A 20,673-nucleotide genomic window follows, 5' to 3' on the forward strand; every position below is an offset into this window, starting at 1 on the left:
CTGGAAGCGATTTTAACGTTTCAGATAATGTTTCATTAGAGTTTTTGCATTAATTTTATTCATCTGGAAGCGATTTTAACGTTTCAGATAATGTTTCAATAGAGTTTTTGCATTAATTTTATTCATCTGGAAGCGATTTTAACTTTTCAGATGCGGTCTCAATAGATTTTTTGCATTAATTTTATTCATCTGGAAGCGATTATAACGTTTCAGATAATGTTTCAATAGAGTTTTTGCATTAATTTTATTCATCTGGAAGCGATTTTAACTTTTCAGATGCGGTCTCAATAGAGTTTTTGCATTAATTTTATTCATCTGGAAGCGATTTTAACGTTTTAGATGCTGTCTCAATAGAGTTTTTGCATTAATTTTATTCATCTGGAAGCGATTTTAACGTTTCAGATAATGTTTCAATAGAGTTTTTGCATTAATTTTATTCATCTGGAAGCGATTATAACGTTTCAGATAATGTTTCAATAGAGTTTTTGCATTGATTTTATTCATCTGGAAGCGATTTTAACGTTTCAGATAATGTTTCATTAGAGTTTTTGCATTAATTTTATTCATCTGGAAGCGATTTTAACGTTTCAGATAATGTTTCAATAGAGTTTTTGCATTAATTTTATTCATCTGGAAGCGATTTTAACTTTTCAGATGCGGTCTCAATAGATTTTTTGCATTAATTTTATTCATCTGGAAGCGATTATAACGTTTCAGATAATGTTTCAATAGAGTTTTTGCATTAATTTTATTCATCTGGAAGCGATTTTAACTTTTCAGATGCGGTCTCAATAGATTTTTTGCATTAATTTTATTCATCTGGAAGCGATTATAACGTTTCAGATAATGTTTCAATAGAATTTTTGCATTAATTTTATTCATCTGGAAGCGATTTTAACGTTTCAGATAATGTTTCAATAGAGTTTTTGCATTAATTTTATTCATCTGGAAGCGATTTTAACGTTTCAGATATTGTTTCAATAGAGTTTTTGCATTAATTTTATTCATCTGGAAGCGATTTTAACGTTTCAGATAATGTTTCAATAGAGTTTTTGCATTAATTTTATTCATCTGGAAGCGATTTTAACTTTTCAGATGCGGTCTCAATAGATTTTTTGCATTAATTTTATTCATCTGGAAGCGATTATAACGTTTCAGATAATGTTTCAATAGAGTTTTTGCATTAATTTTATTCATCTGGAAGCGATTTTAACTTTTCAGATGCGGTCTCAATAGATTTTTTGCATTAATTTATTCATCTAGAAGTGATTATAACGTTTCAGATAATGTTTCAATAGAGTTTTTGCATTAATTTTATTCATCTGGAAGCGATTATAACGTATCAGATAATGTTTCATTAGAGTTTTTGCATTAATTTTATTCATCTGGAAGCGATTTTAACGTTTCAGATGCGGTCTCAATAGAGTTTTTGCATTAATTTTATTCATCTGGGAGCGATTTTAACGTTTCAGATGCGGTCTCAATAGAGTTTTTGCAATAATTTTATTCATCTACTGTAGAAGCGATTATAACGTTTCAGATAATGTTTCAATAGAGTTTTTGCATTAATTTTATTCATCTGGAAGCGATTATAACGTTTCAGATAATGTTTCATTAGAGTTTTTGCATTAATTTTATTCATCTGGAAGCGATTTTAACGTTTCAGATGCGGTCTCAATAGAGTTTTTGCATTAATTTTATTCATCTGGGAGCGATTTTAACTTTTCAAATGCGGTCTCAATAGAGTTTTTAGCAATAATTTTATTCATCTACTGTAGAAGCGATTATAACGTTTCAGATAATGTTTCAATAGAGTTTTTGCATTAATTTTATTCATCTGGAAGCGATTTTAACGTTTCAGATAATGTTTCAATAGAGTTTTTGCATTAATTTTATTCATCTGGAAGCGATTATAACGTTTCAGATGCGGTCTCAATAGAGTTTTTGCAATAATTTTATTCATCTACTGTAGAAGCGATTATAACGTTTCAGATAATGTTTCAATAGAGTTTTTGCATTAATTTTATTCATCTGGAAGCGATTTTAACTTTTCAGATGGTGTCTCAATAGAGTTTTTGCATTAATTTTATTCATCTGGAAGCGATTATAACGTTTCAGATGCGGTCTCAATAGAGTTTTTGCATTAATTTTATTCATCTGGAAGCGATTATAACGTTTCAGATAATGTTTCAATAGAGTTTTTGCATTAATTTTATTCATCTGGAAGCGATTTTAACGTTTTAGTGTACGTATTTTACTCCACAATACATTCAGTAACAGTCTATTGATCCATTCCTTCCATGAATCCACGTTCCTCATATCTATCAACCCTTTGTTGGGTTTGTTATTTATTTCCACAGAGCATTGAGGTAACAACACTTTTCTGGTCGAACTATCGAGCTTCTGTTTTTTTCACAGTGACTTTGTTTTAACTTTTTTTTGTTGGTAGCGGGGGTGCAATTATTATTTATTATTTATTATTTATAATTAATTACTTATAATTTACTATTTAATATTTATTATTTAATATTTATTATTTATTATTTATTGATATTTATTATTATTTATTATTTATTATTTATCATTTATTATTATTATTATTATTATTATTATTATTATTATTATTATTATTATTGTTATTTTTATTATTATTATTATCATTATTATTATTGAAAGAAGATATATGACTGGGGTGGCATTTGCCACAAACTGCATAACCTTTTGTCATAGGAGATCAAAAGACAGACAAGCTTTCCATGTCCCTGAATTCCTTTTTTTATCCCATTAGCTTAACTCGTGTGCTCATTTTATGAATGAGCAGTTTCCCGTCTTACTTTCTCACTATTTTTATGTGCTTTTAGGACTGTTGTACTTCCCCTATTATTATTATTATTATTATTATTATTATTATTATTATTATTATTATTATTATTATTAATATCAAAATTATTATTATTATTATTATTATTATTATTATTATTATTATTATCATTATTATTATTATTGTTATTATTATTATCTTCAAGTGTTCTAACATGAGATTCATCTATTCCTTGTCTTTGAAGGACTTTCATTACTGCTGAAATTTTTACAGAATCAAAAGTTTTTTCATTGTGGTTTGTCACACTCTGAGACAACAAAATGCTTAGGCATAAACCATAGCAAATACCAAAACTACGACTTAACAGAGCTTTAATCCTCTGCTGATAGCTTATATCGATTGCTTTCTACAATAATGGTAAAATTAAAATATAGTAAGAGCATTATGATACGTCTTATGTTTACTAAAATGTTATAAAACTCATATTTCTAATAATCTGTCCTGGAACCCAGTGATTATCTATCTATAAATCCTAGTGTATCTTTTCATGCCTTTCAATGCTTTCTTTACTTCTGCTACTACTACATTTGGTACTGGCTCAGTTGTTTCATTATTTCTATTGGAAAATTTATTTCTTAAATCTCTATTGTATAGCATTGTATAGAAATCGTCTGCAATTTCTATCACTCCATCTCTTATTGTTAATATTATTTCCATTTTCATCTTTTCCAGTAAATATCATTTGGCACTATGTTCCGAGTCTTCTTTTCCTCATTTTGATGCAGTTTCCTTGCTTCAGTGTTTCCTCTATTTTGGCCTGATTTGGTTTATTGTTTTGGATATTTTTGCTAATTCTATTTCCTCTCTCTTATATTTCACCGTCATTTCCAATATTTTCTTTATCAGGTTTTTGCTCTTTTTTATTGTTTTCCTTCATATTGTTTACCGATCTTTTATGCTGATTCTAATACAAATTTTGTTAAATTACTATTAATTTCTTCTGCCCTTGCTTTCATTTCATTTGTCCATAAACATTGTGTATTTTTCATCATGCATATTTGGTATTAAGGAAAAAATCGTAATGGTTTTAAAAGAGAACTAATTATTCAACATTTCTTTTAGGAAATATTGACTTCAAAAGCGAAAATTGGTTGCGACATTATGGTGAATCAATGATAACCATTGACGTAATGTGCTATTGTTTTATGATGCCATCTAAAAACAAACGCTGTTTTAGACTAGTTATCTAAAACCCTATTCAGTACGCATTTACAAATAGATAGTATTAATCTCGGGTAAATGGTGACTGGTTATTGCGACTATAAAACTCAAGTTTTACGATCATCACCGTGTGATGTCCGTTTCCAGGCACCAGATGAAGCATCCAACCAATCATCGTCTCCCTGCTCCGTGATGTTATGGCATGCTTTAAAATCGCCAAGCTGGCAGCCATACCTTTTACTCGATTCATATGGTAATTCGGAGCTGGGGGAGATAAAAGAGATATCGACCGGATCTCTCAGAGTCGCTTGCTTTGTGAGATAATCTTTGTGACTTCCAATATGTGCAGCAGTGTCGTAATGCATACGCCAATGCCATTTTTTACCCACATGTGCAAGAGTGCATATGCATTTTTTCACATTTTGCTGTTCGGTATTAAGAAAGAATAATTTTCTGGAATATGTGCGGCAGTCTCGCAATGCATACGCCAATGCCATTTTTTACCCACATGTGCAAGAGTGCATATGCATTTTTTAACATTTCGCTGTTCGGTATTAAGAAAGAATAATTTTTTGTAATATGTGCAGCAGTCTCGCAATGCATACGACAATGCCATTTTTCACTCACATGTGCAAGAGTGCATATGCATTTTTTAACATTTCGCTGTTCGGTATTAAGAAAGAATAATTTTTTGTAATATGTGCGGCAGTCTCGCAATGCATACGCCAATGCCATTTTTTACTCACATGTGCAAGAGTGCATATGCATTTTTTTAAATGTTTCTGTTCGGTATTAAGAAAGAATATTTGTTTGGAATATGTGCAGCAGTCTCGTAATGCATACACCAATGCCATTTTTTACCCACATGTGCAAGAGTGCATATGCATTTTTTAACATTTCGCTGTTCGGTAGGAAGAAAGAATAATTTTTTGGCCTCTGACAAGACAAGTCCTTTTTTTCAAAATCAAAGGTACGGCTAGCGAATTACGTAAATTCTGGAGCTCCAAGACTCACCTGCTTTATATCACATAAGTCTGATACACACGAAAAAAAATACAGAGCTCTGGGAATATTACACAGCTCACAGACGGTAATATATATGTGAATACTGAATATCCAAAGGTCTGTTTACGTTTCACTCAAAACTAAAACTGGGTGATTAGTTTATGTGAACTATTCTAAAACCAACCTCTTACTTTTTAGTCAGGGAAAGCAAGCAAAGTACTGTATCAAGTGTTGGTGATCGAAATAAAACATACTTTACAAAAATAAATATATTCTATAAAAAATAACAACAATTTAAAAGAATTAACACCAAAAATAAATCACTAGGAATTTAAATCAGAACTAGATCTGAGACTTATGACAAATCACTTCAGAAAATACAACCAATTGTTTCACTAAAAATATTTTTTTTTATTCAATTTGGAAAATTAATGAAAAGAGTTAACACTTTAACACTAAAAAGAATAAACAATAATGAAATTTACATATATGTACCTGTTACACTTATGTCTTTTGGTTCACACAAGATTACAGAACGGTTAAGCAAAATTTTGAATGCACTTCACTGTCTAACCTAACTACAGTTTACAGGGCCAATTACAAAATAATCTTTAATGTAAATTACATATAATGCTCACTCCAATTTTCTTTTAAGCAGATACAAAAATATATCAATGTTTCATGAACACTACACTTTTGAGTAAAAACACTATTCACGTATGAAAGGAGACTATATATATATATATATATATATATATGTGTGTGTGTGTGTATATATATATATATATATATATATATATATATATATATGTATATATATATATATATATATATATATATATATATATATATCGTGATTCATTCTAGAACCTTCAAGAAAATTAAAGCAATGCATTACACATGGTCTGGGCAGGTTCACACAACATCAGGTTGCCAACTCGGCAATATGGAATAAGGGTACTACCGACATTTGGCAAAGGCAACCCTCTCAGCTAACTCCACCCACCATCTCTTGTAACATTACAAAAACGAGAAAATCTTACTAGAATCTTCCTGCATTTTCTAACTACTTGGAAAAATGACGAAGTCCCCCGTGCTACCTCGTGTGTATCATACAGCATACCTTAATATGCTTACGTAAGACTTCGTAAAAAAACTACGTAAAAGAAAAATTCTTAAAAAATAACGTAGATTTTCATATACTGAACTGAAGGAAAATACAACTAAATTAATGACGAAAGTCTTATGTAATTAACATACATTACTTAAACCTACATGATTGAGACCCACCTCACGAGCTGGATATACACCTCTTAAATACACAAATGAAATACATGAATAAAATAGTTACTCTCATGTTACACTAGCTTTTTAAGATTGTATATATATATATATATTTTATATATGTATAATATATATGTGTATATATATATATATATATATATATATATATATAAATATATATATATATTTCTACCTCATACTTGGGATCGAACGCTAGCCCCTTCTAATGAAAGGCCAGGTCGAAACCAACCATGCCACGAGAGCCCATAAAAGGAAATCTGAACCTGACACTAATCTAGCTGTCCGAGGATTTACCTGGTGAGACATCAGTCTCTTTACCAGCGAGTTTTACCAGATTTCCCCGGGCCACCACGTGACACAATTGGTAGTAATTCATTCAAATTACCCCTAATGAGTCAATATGGATAAATATCAACACAACATCGTGTTCAAATAGAAATAAATTTCTACCTCATACTTGGGATCGAACGCTAGCCCCTTCTAATGAAAGGGCTCTCGTGGCATGGTTGGTTTCGACCTGGCCTTTCATTAGAAGGGGCTAGCGTTCGATCCCAAGTATGAGGTAGAAATTTATTTCTATTTGAACACGATGTTGTGTTGATATTTATCCATATATATATATATATATATATATATATATATATACAACCCGTCAAAAGTGATAGCTAAATATTTTGATACATATGCAATTCTTCTAAATCCGAGGGGTTAACTACTGCACTGTAATTGTTCAGTGGCCACTTTCCTCTTGGTAGGGTAGAAGAGACTCTTTAGCTATACTAAGCAGCTCTTCTAGGAGAAGGACACTCCAAAATCAAACCATTGTTCTCTAGTCTCGGGTATTGCCATAGCCTCTGTACCATGGTCTTCCTCTGTCTTGAGTTTTCTTGTGCTTGAGGGTACACTCGGGCACACTATTCTATCTTATTTCTCTTCCTCTAGTTTTGTTAAAGTTTTTATAGTTTATTTAGGAGATATTTATTTTAATGTTACTCTTCTTAAAATATTTTATTTTTCCTCAAGTTTCCTTTCCTCACTGGGCTATTTTCCCTGTTGGAACCCCTGGTCTTATAGCATCCTGCTTTTCCAATTAGGGTTGTAGCCTAAGAAGTAATAATAATAATAATAATAATAATAATAATAATAATAATAATAAATGCCTAGACCTAACCATTCCCACCCTATCCCCTTTACTAACTGTGGTTACTGAGTTTACCTGTCGGGGTACCCCCTCTCACAAGGTTATGACTACTCTCTCCCACCTACCCGATGGACGTGAAGAGCCCAAGTAGTCATACGTTTAGCAATGCCGCACAGCATGAAAGAAAAGAAAGATACTATCGCTAAAGAGTTATGGGGTTCTTTAACTGGCCAAAGAGTAATACATTGAACCTTCTCTCTGGTTACGGTTAATTTTCCCTTTGCTTACCCGCACACCGAATAGTCCTGCCTATTCTTTACATATTCTCCTTTTTCCTCGTACACCTGACAACGCTGAGATTACCAAATAATTTTTCTTCACACAAGGGATTACTGCACTGTATTTGTTCTGTAACCACTTTCTTCTTGGTAAGGTTAGGAGAGACTCTTTAGCTATGGTAAGCCGCTCTTCTAGGAGGACACTCCAAAATCAAACCATTGCTCTCTAGTCTTGGGTAGTGCCATGGCCTCTGTACCATGGTCATCCACTGTCTTGGGTTAGAGTTTTCTTGCTTGAGGGTACACTCGGGCACACTATTCTATCTTATTTCTCTTCCTCTTGTTTTGTTAAAATGTATATAGTATATATATGACATTTATTTTTATGTTGTTCTTAAAATATTTTATTCTTACTTGGTTCCTTTCCTCACTGGGCTATTTTCCCTGTTGAAGTCCCTGGGCCTATAGCATTCTGCTTATGCAACTAGGGTTGTAACTTAGCAATTAGTAGTAGTAATAATATATATACATATATATATATGTATATATATATATATATATATGTGTTTGTATGTGTTTGTGTATGTGTATGTGTGCGTGTGTAGCTGTGTGTATTAAACCGGATAAATAGGTAGAGAAAGACACACATTTATCGTTTAGCAAAAGATATTCTCTAACGAATAAATACTTTTCAAATGTTTAAAGGATCCTAACAAATACGATTTGATGGAACTTCCGTATATAGTTTTTAAGCACCATTCTACATTTTAGCATTTTTATTATTATTTGTAAAATAAAAATTTAACTCATATGACCTATGACCAAACAATGGTATGAGAGCTGGATTGCCTGAATGTGTTAAATGTGCAGATGTCCGCGTGAATGTAATTAGAGTGCATGCAAAAACGTTATCGGAGAATGTTACATAAAACCTAAAAAGGCTGGTAATTCATGTGACAGTTATGACATTTTTATTTTCATTCCAGTTTATGTAGGAAAGCCTTTCTTTTTACAACTCGCGAATATTCAGGTATCACTTTCCGAGAAAAAAATCTAGGAACGCAAAATAAAAGTTATTGTTATATTATAGACATATATGAATATATATATATATATATATATATATATATATATATATATATATATACATACATTTACATCGATTTGTATATATGTATAATTGGTGTACATGTGTGTATAAAAAAAGGATGTAAGATTGCATATATGACAGTTTCCTTATGTACCTCTACTGTGCGTGCGCATGCGAAGGATATGGCCATTAAAATCCTTTTGCAAAAGAGTATATGTTGGCCCAATTTGTTTCACTAATGGCTTCCCGGGAAGAATCCCTTTCTGTTATTTCCTCGAACAGCATTGCATCTGAAATCCTCTTCCCTCGGATTCCTATTACGTTAAATGCTCGAACAAAACTACTACTGTCACTTTCCATGTTATAGTTGCAAAACTTTGCAGGGAGTTCCATTGTCATTCTCCAGCCATGCGAGACCAAGTCTGATAAACTGTGCATTCGTATTTCCTTTATGTAAATTTGTGTACAAATCTTTTTTGTCATTATTCGTGGGGAATTAAGGTGTAGATTAGGACTAAATACCCTGCTTCTTGCAAGTCCTGCTATGGACGTGGACGTAATGAAATTCAGGTCATAAAAGTCTGTGGCAGTCACTAGAGCTTTTATTTGCGTTCCATCTATCGAAATCCAGACTTGGATTATTGTATCTTTGATTGTCTTCTTTCTAATATGGCTAGAATAAAAGATGATAAAAAGGCATCTTTAAAGCTAATTTTTTATTTTGATACTCACCATAAAGAGCAGCTCTTCTTGGAGGACACTCCAAAATCAAACCATTGTTCTCTAGTCTTGGGTAGTGCCATAGCCTCTGTACCATGGTCTTCCACTGTCTTGGGTTAGAGTTCTGTGGCTTGAGGGTACACTCGGGCACACTGTTCTATCTTATTTCTCTTCCTCTTGTTTTGGTAAAGTTTATATAGTATATATAGAGAGCAGCTCTTCTAGGAGGACACTCCAAAATCAAACCATTGTTCTCTAGTCTTGGGTAGTGCCATAGCCTCTGTACTATGGTCTTCCACTGTCTTGGGTTAGAGTTCTCTGCTACGAAAATCATAAGTGAGGCTTCTCACAAATCTTACAATTGTTTGTATCTAGTATAAACTAATTCCCCTGATGCTATAACAAGGAAGGTTGGTAATCCAGTTCAGATATCTGAAAAAGCCTTGGTTTCGTTAGTAACTAAAGCCTATCTTTGATACGCTATACTATTGTAAGATATATATAAAATCTCATGCAGATTAGAAATGCATTTTCAGTGATCCTTTGCGTTTGAATTACCCACAATAGTATAAGGGAGTTGAGCCTGTTGTTCTCTTAAATGAAAATCTGGTTAACACAATTGATAGGTATTTTTTGCCATGTGTTGAAATACCGATCAAAAGTCAAACCACGATTCAATGATGATTGTAGACGTGTTTATTTGGGAAAACAGAATACATATCATCTTTGTAAAAGTAGTAGATCAGATTTTATTTGGAATAACTATATTCAGCCAATAGTTATAACTCGGTTAGTTTTTACTTCAACCGAAAAGGAAAAGTCTACAATTTTACCATAACAGAAACCCTTTCTAGTACAGACTAGGAACATAAATTGCTGGCTGCCAGTGAATCTTTGATTTTTGGTGTAGAACTAAAAGCCACTCCTTTGCTTAATTCAGATGTCTCTGTAACTCACTGCCCAAAGGAATGGTCAACCTTTTTGGCTGATGTGTTTGACAGTACGTAGAGTAATGGAAAAGTCAATCTTCCACTTTCCTGTTTTCTTGAACCTAACCTAACTATTTTAGCTTTTCATTCCAGTGAAATTATAATACTCTTGCTGGACCTCACTGCTATTTTAGTAAGCAAACGAGAAGTGATTCTTTTAGCACTTGTTGGAGAACTGGTAATGCTACTCCATTACCTAAATACGTTTGTTTTTGCTCTAGCCCTGCTAATAACCGCACATTTTCCATAACTCCCATATCATCTAAATGTTATGAACATCTTTTGGCAAAACGTCTATATAGGTATGATGAAGCTAATCATTTGTTTCCTAGTTTGCAATTTGGCTATTATAGAAGACTTGGAGCATGTGATGCCCTATTTACAAATTCAAAAGCTGTACATATATCTTTACATTTTGGTTAGGTAGATCGTAGAATTGGCCTTGATTCCATTGCTACTTTCGACCGTGTTTAATAATAAGGTATTTGTTTTCAAACTTAAATACTTGGAAATGAATAGGTCTTTTCATGGCATCATTATTGAATTCCTAAGTAAAAGATGGGCACCATAGTGACTATGGGAATGTAATATCTAATGCTCCTTAAGGTAGTATTCTCAGCCCATTACTTTACATACTATATATGAATATTTGGTTTGGCCCCCAAAAAGTGTGTTGTATATGCAGAGGAGGCTACTTTCTTTGCAATAATTCCATATCCTGAATCTAGACCTACTATTATTGAATCCCTTGATAGAGATCCAGATGAAATTAGTGCCTGGTGCGATTTAAGAGACATGAAGTTGAACCCTAACAAAGCTCATAATATGATTGTAGGTAGGTTGAGAACAGTGGGTTTTCAACATCCAGATCTTTTGCATTGGCAATATTTCTTTCTTTAAGTTAAAAACAATTCATATAAAATCCTAGGTGTGATTATATTGCAAATTGATCTTTGAGAAACTCACCCAGTCTGTTTCTTCTTCAGTTGCTTAAAGCATTGGCCCATTGAGTTTTTAAGATTTTCAGTGATCAATCTATCCCGAGGGAATATTTCAATTCTTTCATTCTACCTTGTTTCGAGCATTGTTCTCTTAGCTGGTTTTCAGTTGCTAACTCTTATCGGAATTAATTTTTTAAAAATTTGCAGTCTACTGTAAGCTTGCCCTTTATTTTTATATCAATTTCTCAGACCGTTCTTTGGTTAGAATTTTCTGCATGTTGCCGAAAATTTTTCTTAACTCTAACCCTTCTTTGTATTCAGATCTTCCTAAACTGTACCAGCCAGTAAAGTAGTTCTAGTTATGCAGTTCATTTTAAGAGCCTTGCTCTTTTCATCATGAAGCTCAGTGCTACACAGTACTCTAGAATTTTATTCAGCCTTTACCAGATTATAGAATGTTCTTCCTAAATGAGTGGTTGAATCGGTAGAACTTTAGAAGTTCAAAATGGTTGCAAATGATTTTCGGTTGAGAAGTTTGGCGTAAGCTTCATTTCAGTTATATTTGACTGATTTATTTTAATGTTGTTAATGATTTTGAAATGCTCCATACTTTTATCATTTATCATTTAAAGTTTATCCGTAAATTTCTATTTCATTTCTGCACTGGTCTGCTGTCCCCTTTGGAGCCCTTTGGCTTGTATTAACTTAATTTTCCAATTGGGTTTGTAGTTTGTCTAGTAATGATAATAAAGAAAAAGGGTGTCTAGAATGTCAACAAAATAGATTAAAAATTGTTGATTGCAAACACTAATCAGAGGAGTTAACTAGTCACGTGCACTGTCATGTATTGCTACTTTTATGTCATTACTCTTCAATCTTTTCCTAAACTCATCAGGCTGGCAGATGAATGTTTTGAATTAAACACCAGCGAGCAGAATTGCAAAATTGGGAGGCAATTTCTCCGTTATTAGTAAAACTTTTGTCCCTCGTTAATATTAATACCATATTCATAACGTATCGTATTCGTCCCCACACGGTGTTCTTGCTGGAGATAATGAATAACCCGCCAGCTATTCCCGGCTCCAACCTTTCAATGAATAGCTTACGAATACTTGACTAGTACGAGTCGGATATGAATTTTCACTGAGCATTGTAGAATGAACAATGAACGAACTAGAGGCCTGTAATAGCTTCGACTACTTGAATATTAAATCAAAAATAAAGATGTATGTAAGGCAAGAAAGGAAATCGTAACTAGGGTTAAGAGAGCAACTTGTTTCAAATGTATCTAGTAGTACTTTCTAGAACAATCATCCAAATCCTTAATATCTTTTGCCAAAATCGATTCTTCGAAGGGTATGTATTCATCCCTGTCGTCTGTTCCTTAGTTTATTTGTTCGTTTCTATGTTTCTTTGTAACTTTACTAAAAAAAATCTAGTATACCGATTTTGACTAAACTTGGTAGACATGTTGGGTATGACCAATTGATGAATCTGTAATACTTAGGATAGAGTACATCGAAGTAGAATTACATAAAAGTGCATTAGAAATAATCACAATGTTTAGCATATGACAAATATTCTATGTTTACTTTTGTTTGTGAATAACATCACGCGAAAAAAATACAAACAATTTCAATGAAAATTCTTGAACATGTGGTATATGACCCCAAGGACAAATCCATTAGATCTTGAAGAATATATATCGAAGTAAAAGTTTTTTATAGTTTCTTTTGGTCCATAATCTAAGTGCTATTATTATTATTATTATTATTATTATTATTATTATTATTATTATTATTACTAGCCAAGCTACAACCCTAGTTTGAAAAGCCAGATGCTATAAGCCCAAAGGTTCCAACAGGGGAAAATAGCCCAGTGAGGAAAGGTAATAAGGAAATAAATAATGAGAACAAAATAACAATAAATCATTCTACAAACAATAGCAACGTGAAAACAGATATATCGTATATAAACTATAAAAAGACTTATGTCAGCCTGTTCAACATAAAAATATTTGCTGCAACTTTTTGCTTCCTATACCGCTCAGTTAAAGTAGTCATGCACCGTAATATTTTGTTTCTCTTTATGTTACATAAATAGAGTAAAAATTAACTTGCAATCGAAAACATATATCAGATTAAACCAAAATAAAACGAGGGAAGTGCAGATAATTTCTCTGTAAAGAAAACTAAAGAATTGAGACGGGAATGAAATAAAACATCGGCAGAAAAGTGTGTCCAGACAATCAAGGCATCCATCAACAACGAAAATACTATCCCACTCGTAAATGACATTATTTCTTAATTAACGGACCAGGTTTCCTGAATTAACGGAACAGTCTGTTGGAGAGAATGGTCCGAAGATTAACAACAGAGGTCTCATTCCTTTCCTAGAAGTTTTATTCCAGCTGTGACTAAGTTGTGGAATTATCTTCCTAGTCGGGTAGTTGAATCAGTAGAACTTCAGATGTTCAAAGTTGCAGCAAATGTTTTTATGTTGAACAGGCTGACATGAGTCTTTTTATAGTTTATATATGACATATCTGTTTTGACGTTGCTATTGTTTGTAGAATGATTTATTGTTATTCTGTTCTCATTATATATTTATTTCCTTATTACCTTTCCTCACTGGGATATTTTTCCCTGTTGGAACCCTTAGGCTTATAGCATCTTGCTTTTCAAACTAGGGTTGTAGCTACCAATTCAGACATATAGCAAGTTTGATTCAAACTAATTAACCAAGCTTCTTATATACTAAATATGCAGTAGACAGATTTATTTCCAGAGTAAGTGTTTATTCCGTTTATTCTTTTTACAAACTTCCAAGTGTGTACCTCATTGCTCACAGAAAAGATAAGTCATCGACTAATCATGCAGAATATGCAGAGATAATAATGTGAAATGCATGAAATTATCGTTAAAAAAATGCATGAATTCCGAAATTTATTTTGTATTCATCCTTATTTTATTCCATTTTTAGCAGAAATTGGAAAGTTTAAACATTTCGAACACGTTTAAAAATGTACGTTAATTAATATCTTTCAATTTTGTATCATGGGAAAGTAATTTTCTTAGTCATTGATTTTTCTCGTTTTTTTTTTTAATGGTTTTGTTTGATGAAATTATCCGTGTCATTTTTTAGCATAAGAGATATTTCTTTGCTAAAGATGATTACCCCTTTGATACTCTCACGAGCTATCCTACTTTGCTTCAGCTGCAAGATTAATGAAGGAGTCATCAATTCCAGACAGACAGACGGTTTTGAATTGTGGCCAACTGTTGCTTAATGTAGTTTCTTAATAATTAATGGATAGATAGTTTTTGACGCTACTATTCGTTGTGGAAGAAAATCCCATCCATATTCCCTTTTATACTCTTCTAGATGCAGTTCCCCATTTTCATATTTTCCAAGAGAAAATAGTAATTCTAGACCATTTATTGGTATATGCAACCTAGGTGTATCAGCTCTATTCCTCAAAAGGATCCTTCACATATTATTCCCAACGTTTGAGAAGATCCTCTACCTCCTTCACCAAAATCCCCATCCTCATTCTTCATCACATTTTCTCTTGTCCCTCTATTTCTTCCAATCACTTCTCTTACGTTCTTGTGCATATTCTCACATTTATGATTTCTTTCTAATTCATCTACTTCTTTACACTGTTCATTAATCCAGTTTACCTTTGCTTTGTTACATTCACACACACGCACACACACGCACATATATATATATATATATATATATATATATATATATATATATATATATATACATATATATACATATATATATATATATATATATATATATATATGTATATATATGTATATATATATATATATATATATATATATATATACATATATATATATATTCATATATATATATATATATATATTTATATATATATGTAAATATATATATTTATATATATATGTATATATATACATATATATATATATATATATATATATATATATATATATATATATATATACATATATATATGCAAACACACACAGTATACTAGCCATGAGCGAGGTGTTTTGGATGCATTCCATTAAATCTTATTTCGCTTCTGTTGGCTTTGCATTGACCTAGGCAGTGAATTCAATTATGTATCAGACGGCCAGAACGTAAAGGGTATGTAGCTTTCAACATCATTTTGGATTAATTTCTTAGAATGTTTGTATGTATGTATATATATATATATATATATATATATATATATATATATATATATATATATGAGCTATTGTTTAGGTCTTGGATGTATATTTACCAAAGGTTACTTTTATCAAAAATTTTCATTGCTGGAACATTAAAAGTACAATGAGTTTATATTGTTTTAGTTTGCCTCGAATTTACTGGTTTGTTGGACAACACAACTTTATGGTAGAAGATAACCTCCATTATGAATAGTTATTTCTATTGCTGTGCTCTCGTGAAACTGTTCGAAGAAATTAGAAAAGAATGAATATTGACAAATTTGATGTTCATTTAGAAAATAATTGTTTGATAAAAAAAAAAAAAAAAAAAAAAAAAAAAACATAAAAAAATCGTTGTTGGAGGTAGAGGTTAAAAATTCTAAAGGATAATAAGGACAAAGTCAAGAAAAGCGCAAAAAAACATAAAAAAAAAAATCGTTGTTGGAGGTAGAGGATAAAAATTCTAAAGGATAATAAGGACAAAGTCAAGAAAAGCGCAGCTTGCTTGCATCATATTTTCCTTACATTTTATATTTTCTCTGCATTTTACTACGATGGAAAAGCAACTCGGATGTCAACATCAGCCTTTCAGAGCTCAGCTTGAAGGAAACTGCAATATGCACTATTCAGACATTTCTGTTTTACTTAACACACACAAAAAAAAGGTGTTGAGAAAAATTAGCTTCGTGTGTTTTGGTAAATGTTTGAATATAATATACATTATTTTTTTTTTTCATGATGTACATAAAACACGCAGAACTCTTTACTTTATTCAAACAAACCATGAATTTAACCTTATAACATATGACAATCATTAACAACAAACAATACCATTTTTCTACGTAATGATGTTTAGAAATTATAATTTATATATGACGTTTAAGTTTGCAGATTCATGAAACAATGATTATCCATTATGTTAATGCATGCATTAGAATAATTATTTAATCTACGTCCAAGGGATTTTTGTATTCAGCAATCAATCAAGAGTAAAAACACGGAAGGAGGACTTCCCACCCTCATATAATATTAATATATTCCTTGTCTTTAAGGAGCTTTCATTACTGCTGAGGTTTTGACAGATTGAAAAATTTTCCCATTGTCTATAAATCTCCTCCATCTATTATCAAATTAATTGTGGACAGAATGAACTTTTTATCTTTTCTGATCTTTTCATAAGCAAAGAAAACAAGCGTTTTGTCAATGACATCGTCTTATCCAGAAAAATCAGGATAAATAAACCACGAAAATGACAAAGCAGGATAAAACAACCGTAAAAATAAAGACGTATGAGAGGTGAAGGAGAGATGAGCAAACCGATACTAATATCTCATTTTAATCTGAAGGACGTAAAAAGAAAAATATTGGAATATAAACATTTAGTAATAAAAAGAATCTAAGCTGTCAAGTTTTTGACAAATAGACGGATCATTAATGCTGGCTACAAAATGAGAAAGAGGAGTAAAAAACTGCTTTTCCAGGTTTTGGTTTCCATATCCCCCAAGCTATAAAAGATTATAACCTCGCTGTAGCCCGAATTCTCGAATTTAATTGGAATCCGTAAAGGGCCTGACTGTCAAAGGCCCTGAGCTTGAAGCTGTTTCAGTTTCACAATCATTTATGGCAGCGATTCTCCTGATGTCACTCATGTTATTGGGGAAGAAGTATGAAAAGCTATGGATTGCATCATGTTTCCACGTGGTTGAAAGTTGCATGAAAGTTCCAGACTAAACTTACTCTTTTTTTTTAAGTTACAAGAAAATGTGGGCGGAGTTAGCTGAGAGTGTTGCCTCGTCAAACGACGATAGAACCATTCTTCCAATGACCACATTTACAACTGCCAAGTTGGCAACCTTCACGTCGCGAGGGCACGTCCGGACCTGCCCCCATGATTAGAGTGATTAGCAGGAAAATTATGGAATGAATTAGGATGATATATATAGGGCCTAGCAATGTATAAGCCAGAGAGATCCACCCTGACATTCTGAAGGAGCTAACGTCTGACAATCCTCTAACCAACACCTCTTCAGCCATAGTGTTTCCTCTCCAACGTATACCCTGCATAGTGCCTGTTAAACATTGTGATATTTTTGTGTGTTTCATTTAAAGGAAGTGAAGTGTATTTGTGAGTGCAATTCATATTGTAAAATTTTTTTTTTCTTTTTTTTGTGTGTGCTTGGACCTGTGTGATTTGGATAAGGAGTGAAGTGCATTTATTCTTGCTTAACCTTGTGTGAGCCCAAAAGGTCGTGAGAGTAACAGATACGTATATGTAGCTGTAATAATTGTTTATTTTCTATAGTGTTAAAGTGTAAATTTTTTCATTAACTGTCAAAATTAAATACTTTCATAATTCAATTTCTAGTGAAACAAGTGATTGTATGATATTTTAAGTGTCTTTTTGTCTTCGATCTAAGGTCTAGTTCAGATTTAAATTTCAAGTGATATATTTTTGGTAATACTGTTGAATTGTTAATTTGTAACGTAATATACATATTTTCGTAAAGTGGGTATTATTCCGATCACCAATAGTTAATTCAGTGCCATGCTCGTACCCCCTGACTAAAAACCGAAGTAAGAGGTTGGTCTTAGAATAGTTCCCGTCAAAAGAAGTAATCACTCAGTTTTGCTTTGAGTGAAACATAAAGAGATCTTTACATATTCAGTGTTCATATGTAATAGCGTCTGGGAGTTGCGTATTATTCTCAGAGCTCGGAGGTTTTCTATTGTGTATCAGTTTATGTAATGTAAAGAAGGTGAGTTTGGGAGTTCAGGAGTTTACGTAATTCACTAGTCCTAATATATATATATATATATATATATATATATATATATATATATATATATATACATATATATATACATACATATATATATATGTATATATATATATTTATATTTAATATGTATATATATGTATACTAAATATATATATACATATATATACTGTATATATATATATATATATATATATATATATATTCATATATATATATGATATACATATATATACATATATATACTTATATATATATATATATATATATATGTGTGTGTATACATATATATATATATATATATATATATATGTGTGTGTATACATATATATATATATATATATATATATATATATATATATATATATATATATATATATATATATATATAAATATATGTGTGTGTGTGTGCGTGCATATATATATATATATATATATATATATATATATATTCATATATACACATATATAACTTCTTCATCTATTAACGTGCTTTTTTCATATATATATATATATATATATATATATATATATATATATATATATATGTGTGTATATATATATATATACACATATATATATATGTATATATATACACATATATATATACATATATTTATATATATATATATATATATTATCTTGAACTATTGATATTTCGTAATATCTTACAGAAAACATTTCCAGCGTATTAACTCATATCTTGCAAGAGATAGTGAACTAAGACCTCCCTGTGGATGTGGCGAGCCATGTATCACATCATTCTTGCATTATCCAACGTGGGATATTCATGCTGTGTTTGAAACTTGGGAGAGAATTAGGATCGTGAGAATTGTATTACAAGAACATTGGAGAGAAACAATAACTTCATAGATATAGCCTCTGTACCATGGTCTTCCACTGTTTTGGGATAGAGTTCTCTTGCTTGAGGGTACACTCGGGCACACTATTCTATCTAATTTCTCTTCCTCTCGTTTTGTTCATGTTTATATAGTTTATATAGGAGATATTTATTTTAATGTTGTTAGTCTTCTTAAAATATTTTATTTTTCCTTTTTTTTTACCTTTCCTCACTGGGCTATTTTCCCCGTTGGAGCCCCTGGGCTTATAGCATCCTGCTTATCCAACTAGGGTTGTAGCTTAGCGAGTAATAATAATAATAATAATAATAATAATAATAATAATAGTGGAGCAGAAATATTTTCATCTTTCCAATTCTAAGGTTCAGTGCAATAGGTTCACACAGTAAATGAAAATTCTATTTCTAATGATTATCTTTATCAAAGAATAACAGGAACAAATTTATACAATAAATGTTTAGTAACAGAGACCAACATCATTGAAAGGAAACGACTGAAGGGAGAATGATAATCCGTTACATGTCCACTAAACCATAGAAAGAGGTCTTCATGAAACTCACCAGTGAGATATGTCACTGGTTTGGCTGAATCAGCAACATGTGCATCATACCTCGTCTTATATAAAGAGATTCTTTAGCTATGGTTAGCAGCTCTTCTAGGAGAAGGACACTCCGAAATCAAACCATTGTTCTCTAGTTTTGGGTAGTGCCATAGCCTCCGTACCATAGACTTCCACTGTCTTGGGTTAGAGTTCTCTTGCTTGAGGGTACACTCAGGCACACTATTCTGTCTTATTTCTCTTCATCCTGCTTTGTTAAAGTTATCATAGTTTATATGGGAAATATTTATTTTAATGTTATCTCTTCTTAAAATATGTTATTTATCCTTGTTTCCTTTCCTCACTGGGCTATTTTCCCTGTTGGAGCCCCTGGGCTTATAGCATCCTGCTTTTCCAACTAGTGTAGCTTAGCAAGTAATAATAATAATAATAATAATAATAATAATAATAATAATAATAATAATAATAATATGATTGCAATAACCGCTATAGTAACACTAGAGACAAAGAATTTAATAGTTTAGGTTCATAAAGGATGAGAAAACTAGATGTATATAATCTTGTCAGCATTTGAACCAAGGAACACAAAGTGTTTTATATTACTTATTTGTCATATCTTATGAAAAGAAGATTGTCTAAGCATTATGAAATCGTATCTTCTTAGTATCCCAAGGAAAATCTTGAAGTTGCTTATTATGCTGTATGGTTAGTTTCCCTATGTAAAAATACTGTTTGTTAGCTTTTATATATTATTA

The sequence above is a fragment of the Palaemon carinicauda genome, chromosome 44, assembly GCF_036898095.1.
Source record: "Palaemon carinicauda isolate YSFRI2023 chromosome 44, ASM3689809v2, whole genome shotgun sequence".
Taxonomy (NCBI): Eukaryota; Metazoa; Arthropoda; class Malacostraca; order Decapoda; family Palaemonidae; genus Palaemon; species Palaemon carinicauda.